The 5,668-nt window shown below is 40.5% G+C and overlaps 1 pseudogene; it reads right to left on the bottom strand.

The window, feature by feature from the left end:
- Nucleotides 1–2,465: 2,465 nt before the first annotated feature.
- On the bottom strand, nucleotides 2,466–5,410 carry LOC107151572 (annotated as a pseudogene).
- Nucleotides 5,411–5,668: the final 258 nt, after the last annotated feature.

The following is a 5,668-nucleotide window of genomic DNA, read 5'->3' as shown; positions in this document are numbered from 1 at the left end:
TGTATAAGAGACAGGAGCCTGCAGCTGCCGAGCTGGGGCTGAGACTGCGGAGGAGGCGAGAGCCGAGCTGCAGGCAGCGAGATGGGAGGGGAAAGGGGGCGATGACGCGGGGCGCACGCGAGGGGAGGAGGTGGGCAAGAGCCCAGAGAGCCGAGGGGGATGTCCTTGAAGGTGCGGGCGGATCCATCAACTTTTACCCCAGTGTCCCTGCCCACCCCCCACCCCAACACACACACACACACACACACACACACACTGCAACAGTGGGGAGACTCATGAGTGGGTTCGTGAGAGATGTCTGTCCCTGTGGCACCCCTTAAATAGTCTCGAGATGACATTCTAAAGTGGGGGAGGGTTACACGAGAAAGTTGTTCCTGAAGTCTCTTTCCCATGGGCTTCCTATGGGGACCCAGCTGTCCATGGGAACCAAATATCTAACCAAACTTGTCCAGCCAGCCTCTATTAGGGACTTGGCCTCCCAGGACCCACCCTACAGGGCCTATCTGACTTGTGTCAGCGCCAAGAGCGAAAGTCGCCTCTAGCCCAAAGTTCCCACCAAACCCAGGCCCTATGGGAGGGCCCGGGACATCAAGTCGGGATGGTGGGGACAACCCTGGAAGCCTCCAGTGCCGCCTCCAGGGGGAGCGCGACAGTTTCCCTCCATTAGAAGAAAACTAATCTTGGCTTTTTCAACTTAGGGTTAGTATTCTTTAAGGTCCTTTCCCATCTAAGTCTCAAACAAAATTCTAACCTTGTCCTTTCTCTCTGGCCTTCTTTTGTTCCTCTCCTTGGGGGAGGTGTTCCTGTGGAGTGGAGGTTATGTGAGGAAGGAACTCTTCAATCAGCTACTACCTGGGTGACAGGTTGGGGCAAGATGCACTGATACAATAATGGGTACAAATTCCATCCTGAGGGCCAGGACATCAAATAAGAACACAAGTACTTACAACAAAAGATATTGGCATGTCCCTTATCACTTGGTTTATTTCTGGTGTGTTGCATTTCTCAGATTTTTACGTATTTTTTAACAGAATGAGATCATAACACACACAATTTTGTTTTCTCACTTGAAATTTACCCATTTAATTAAAGTCTTTTGGTAATTTTTAAGTTTTGTAGTAGAATTGATTCTGAAACTCTTTCTTACCAAATGGAATGTGAGGAAGTTAGGAGAAAGCCCAGAACTCAGAATGGGAATCCTGTCTGACACTAGAGTTGTGTACCTTGGGCCTCAATTTCTTCACCTGTTAACTGAGATGGTGAGCTAGAAGAGCTTGATTGTCTACAACTCTCAAACATTTGGGGAATTTTACTGCTGTATAAATCCAGCGGGATATGGTATGGATACAGGTCTGATTCCTTAATTTAGTGAACATTTCCCATCAGCATCCCATAAAACAGACTTCCAGTGCTCTCACATGTTCATGGTCCCTTCCTGAGACTTTGATCCCAAAACCCTTTGCACTTTATTTCTGGTCCAGGTTATCATAGTACCAGATTGACTTTTGATCTGGTCCTGATGTTTGACATTTACTTCTTCTCTGGTTGTAGGGTTCTGGCTTCTTTTAACATGGTGGATTCCTTCTCCCGGCTTACTCTATCCCCTCAGGTTTTCTGAAATCCAGTGCAAGCAATTTTCTTTCTTTCTTTCTTTCTTTCTTTCTTTCTTTCTTTCTTTCTTTCTTTCTTTCTTTCTTTCTTTCTTTCTTTCTTTCAACATAGGCTTTAGATGTATTTTTTACATGTTTACATGTTCTCTAAAATGTTCATTATATGTTCAAAATCAAGGACACACGCTACTTAAATTGACAAAACTATGTTATTGTTTTCTTGTAGCAAACAGAGCATTAATCGGTTCTATCAATAGTAAAAATATCTAGAATTCAAAAGAAAAAAACAGTCCAAATTGGATGGGTACCAAGGAAAGGAAGGACTTCCAGTACAAGCAATTTCTATACCCATCCCCAACCTTTTGGTTCCCCATTCTGGTGGTTACCATGGTTCTACATTTTTCGATGTTCCCCAACCAGATTTACATATGGAAATTAATAGCTTATACAGTGTAACTCCTACCATTTTAGGAAATAATGCATTGTAAGGAATATTATCTCTTTTTTTTCTTGCATTAAATTTTAACTCTATTCAATCAACCATTATCTATTCTTTCATTTCATGACTGTTCAGAAATAAAGTTAAACCAGAGAATATAGAATATGTTCTACTTCATGTATCATGGATAATTATATTCCCCAAGTGAACAAATTAAAAAATGTAAATTTTAAGAGTATATGGGCTTTTAATACTATCACCATAATTAATAACACAGTAAATAGGTTTTCACAACATTAGAAGGAACCTAAAGTTAATAAAATATAATCTGTTTGTCATGTATGATAAGACCTAAGAAAGAGGGCTTCCTTACACATTGTATTTCCCATGGTATAGGGGCAGAGTCCTTAGGTATGTCAGGTACAGCAAAAGACAGACTTGAGATGGGAACAGAAGGAACAGGAAGGAATACTGTGTATCAGAGAACTTTGAGCTATGTTCATAAAGCTCATGGTACTACCTTCACAATCCAGGAATGCTCCTATTTAGCCAGTGGACCTTGATACATATTAAAGTACAAGTGGGAGGTGGTAAAGAGAGTACTCTCCTTAACACATCCAAGAAGAAAGAGTCTCTCTATCTCATCCATCTTGTCATGTCTGTTGTCTTTCCAATCTTTACACATTCCAAAAGCCCAGTTCCAAGAGTCTTCCACATCCACCTCCCAGTAATATCTGCCAGTGGTAAAATTCTAAATACCCCAGGCAAGAAAGCATTCTGACTTTGGAGTGATCCAGGAGGCACCTTGAGGATTACATCCAACATTCATACTTCTCAACTCTCCATACAGAAAGACTGTTGGCTCTCTTGGATACAGAGTAATATCAACTTGGAAGCAGTTAAGCCTGTTGATTAGTCTAGTGATGGGCCCTGCACTGAGTTCTGGATTCACAGGCTGGTCTGCATACAGCTGCATGGATTCAAGACTCTGCAGTGTGTCACCAGGGGCATGGAGTAACTCCACATCTGGTATATGGCATATGTACTTCAGCTCCTCATACATTCCTCTTAACATCTTCTGTATATTAGCCATTCTGGCTTTACTTTATTTGAGTTGCTGAAAAATTTCCTTGCCCTCCTTTTTCAGCCTCTCTAGATGATGCCATTCTCCTTTGTGGAAAAATGGCAGGAATGTTGTCTTTTAAAAAAAATTTTAAGTCTCATAGAAAAGTTTATAACCCTTTTCCCCATGCTCCTGGATTTAGTCTTCAAATATTATGTCTATAATGACTGAAGCTTTTTTCAAACTACTTTTGTGTGTGTGTGTGTGTGTACACGCATGCATGTGCTGGGGATTGAACCCAGAGCCTAGCACATGCTAGGCAGATTCTCTACCACTGAGCTCCATCCCCAGACATTTTAAAATTTTGATATAAAGTCTCATGAAATGGCCCAGGCTAGCCTCAAACTTCTGATGCTCCTGGTTCAGCCTCCAGAGTAGCTTGGATCATAGGTGTGTGCCACTGTACACAGCTTCAAATTACTCTTAATACAACACAAGCCCTTCACTAATGTACCAACAGAATTTACAATCACCTATCCTTTGTGAGAGGTGAAGCTTAATGGGAGCAAGAGATATGGGACCAAGAGGCCCTGAACATTTCAAGCCTTTAGGGACATTGTGGCCTCAATAGAAGAAAAGTGGTTACCACTGTCAGACCAGACTATGAACAAGATAGTACCACTTAGCTTTTTTCTAGACTTCCTAAGAAACACAGACCAAAATACAATACTTCCCTTTGGCTAAATCTACTTTGTAATGGAAATGTACTTGGAAAGTTTTAGCTATGGAAAGACAGGAAGAGGAGATGTTTCATGGTTCATGGTCAAGGTCTAAGTGACAACTCAACCTTGCAGAAAGTTCATAACTTGTGGCTGGAATCTCCCCTGTTAACTTTTTAATCCCATTTCATATATTAGGTAATAATGTTCTACATGTTCAAAACTTCAGGACCCTTTGGCTATTGCAAAGAAAAGGAAAATTAAGCAAATGTGATTTTAAAAAAAGATAGGGTAATATTTGTCCTCAAATTAGATTAACTCTTATAGAAGCTACCTATGACCAGCTAATTTGAGAAACAGTTACTGACTCTCCACAAACCCACAGATTCATTAATGTTATTACTTTTTCTATATGGCTTGAGGAGGAGCAATAACATGTTCCCAAAAGAAATCTGAAAGTGGGGTTCCTTGGAGCCACTATGGTACAGCCTTCCTCCATTTGTACCTGTTCTGTCTCATGGGCAATGTTGATCTCTCCATCTTTTGTGATACACTGGGTCTGGATATTTGTTACACTGTTTTTGAATAATTTGTTTCTATGTATGCCTCCTGAATAGAAATGTGAAAGCCTCACAGGCAGGTAAACTTTTGTATGTCCAGCACCAAGTACAGTACCGGTAAATTAGATGTCTAATAATTGTTAACTGAGAAAAATTCAAAGTTCTTTAAAAAAGAACCAGAATCAAGAGATTATCATTCTCATCTGTAGTTTAGAGATTATCAAAAGAAATTGTATTTCTCACAGAAATCACTGGGACTTAACCTAGACCATCATAAGTAAAAACTCTGCAAAGGACATGAACTCTAGGGAATGTGGCCAGGATGAACACTGGGCCCCAACCAGAAAGTCTAATGGGGACAGGATTTCACAAGGCATTGCTGAAAGATAGAGACTCTTATAAACTGAATTCATAGGAATGGAAAATGGGACTAATGGAGCAGAATCATTTATATCTCAAACTTGGAAATTCATGATAGTTTTGGGGATTTTTATTATTACTACATTTTTTTTGTTGTTATTCTGAAAATGGAGATAAATAACTAGAGGACATGAACAAGGCTTCAGGGAAGATATTTATCAAGGTCAATCCTGAGCAAACCTCATGCATCCAACCACAAAGAATAAAGGCTATTCCTTTTGTTGTTGTTTGGTTGGTTGGTTGGTTCTGAGAATTGATTCTTTGCACATGCTAGACAAGCACTCTGAGTTATGTCTCCAGCCCCTATTTCTCCTCTACCTATGTGGTCCCTGAATATGGTACTGAGTCCAATTTCAGTAACAACAGTGCATTCAATAGACATGTATTTGAGGTTAGAAAACTAAGGTTTAATGCCTGTGATTTGGAACAAGTCACTATACCTCTTGGAAGCTCCTGCTTCCTCATTTGAAAAATTGACATGATAAAACTTCCCTGAAAGAATGGTTGGGTGGGCAAATGTAAGAACAAACATCAATGATTTTAGCTGTGACCTGGCACATGGTAGATGTCCAATAAGTAGGACTAGACTCCAACTCCATAGATCCAGAGAATTGGCCCTTTGAGCAAAATATAAAGAGTGATATGAGGCAGGGACCACTATTTCACTCCTTAGTCTAATCGGAAACTGATGTACCTCCAGGTGATTCCCAAGAGTGGCAATAGAACACAGGTACCCTTAATGCTGGCAGCTTCTCTGTGTTGTGCTTTGCTATCTGTATTAATCAGTTTTCAGTTGCTTTGACAGAATACCTGAGAAAATGAACTTGAGGAATGGTTTGTTTTTACTTGCAGTTTCA

This window comes from Marmota marmota, unplaced genomic scaffold (assembly GCF_001458135.2).
Source record: "Marmota marmota marmota unplaced genomic scaffold, marMar, whole genome shotgun sequence".
In the NCBI taxonomy this organism is placed as follows: domain Eukaryota; kingdom Metazoa; phylum Chordata; class Mammalia; order Rodentia; family Sciuridae; genus Marmota; species Marmota marmota.
This window is presented reverse-complemented; position numbering and strand designations above follow the sequence as displayed.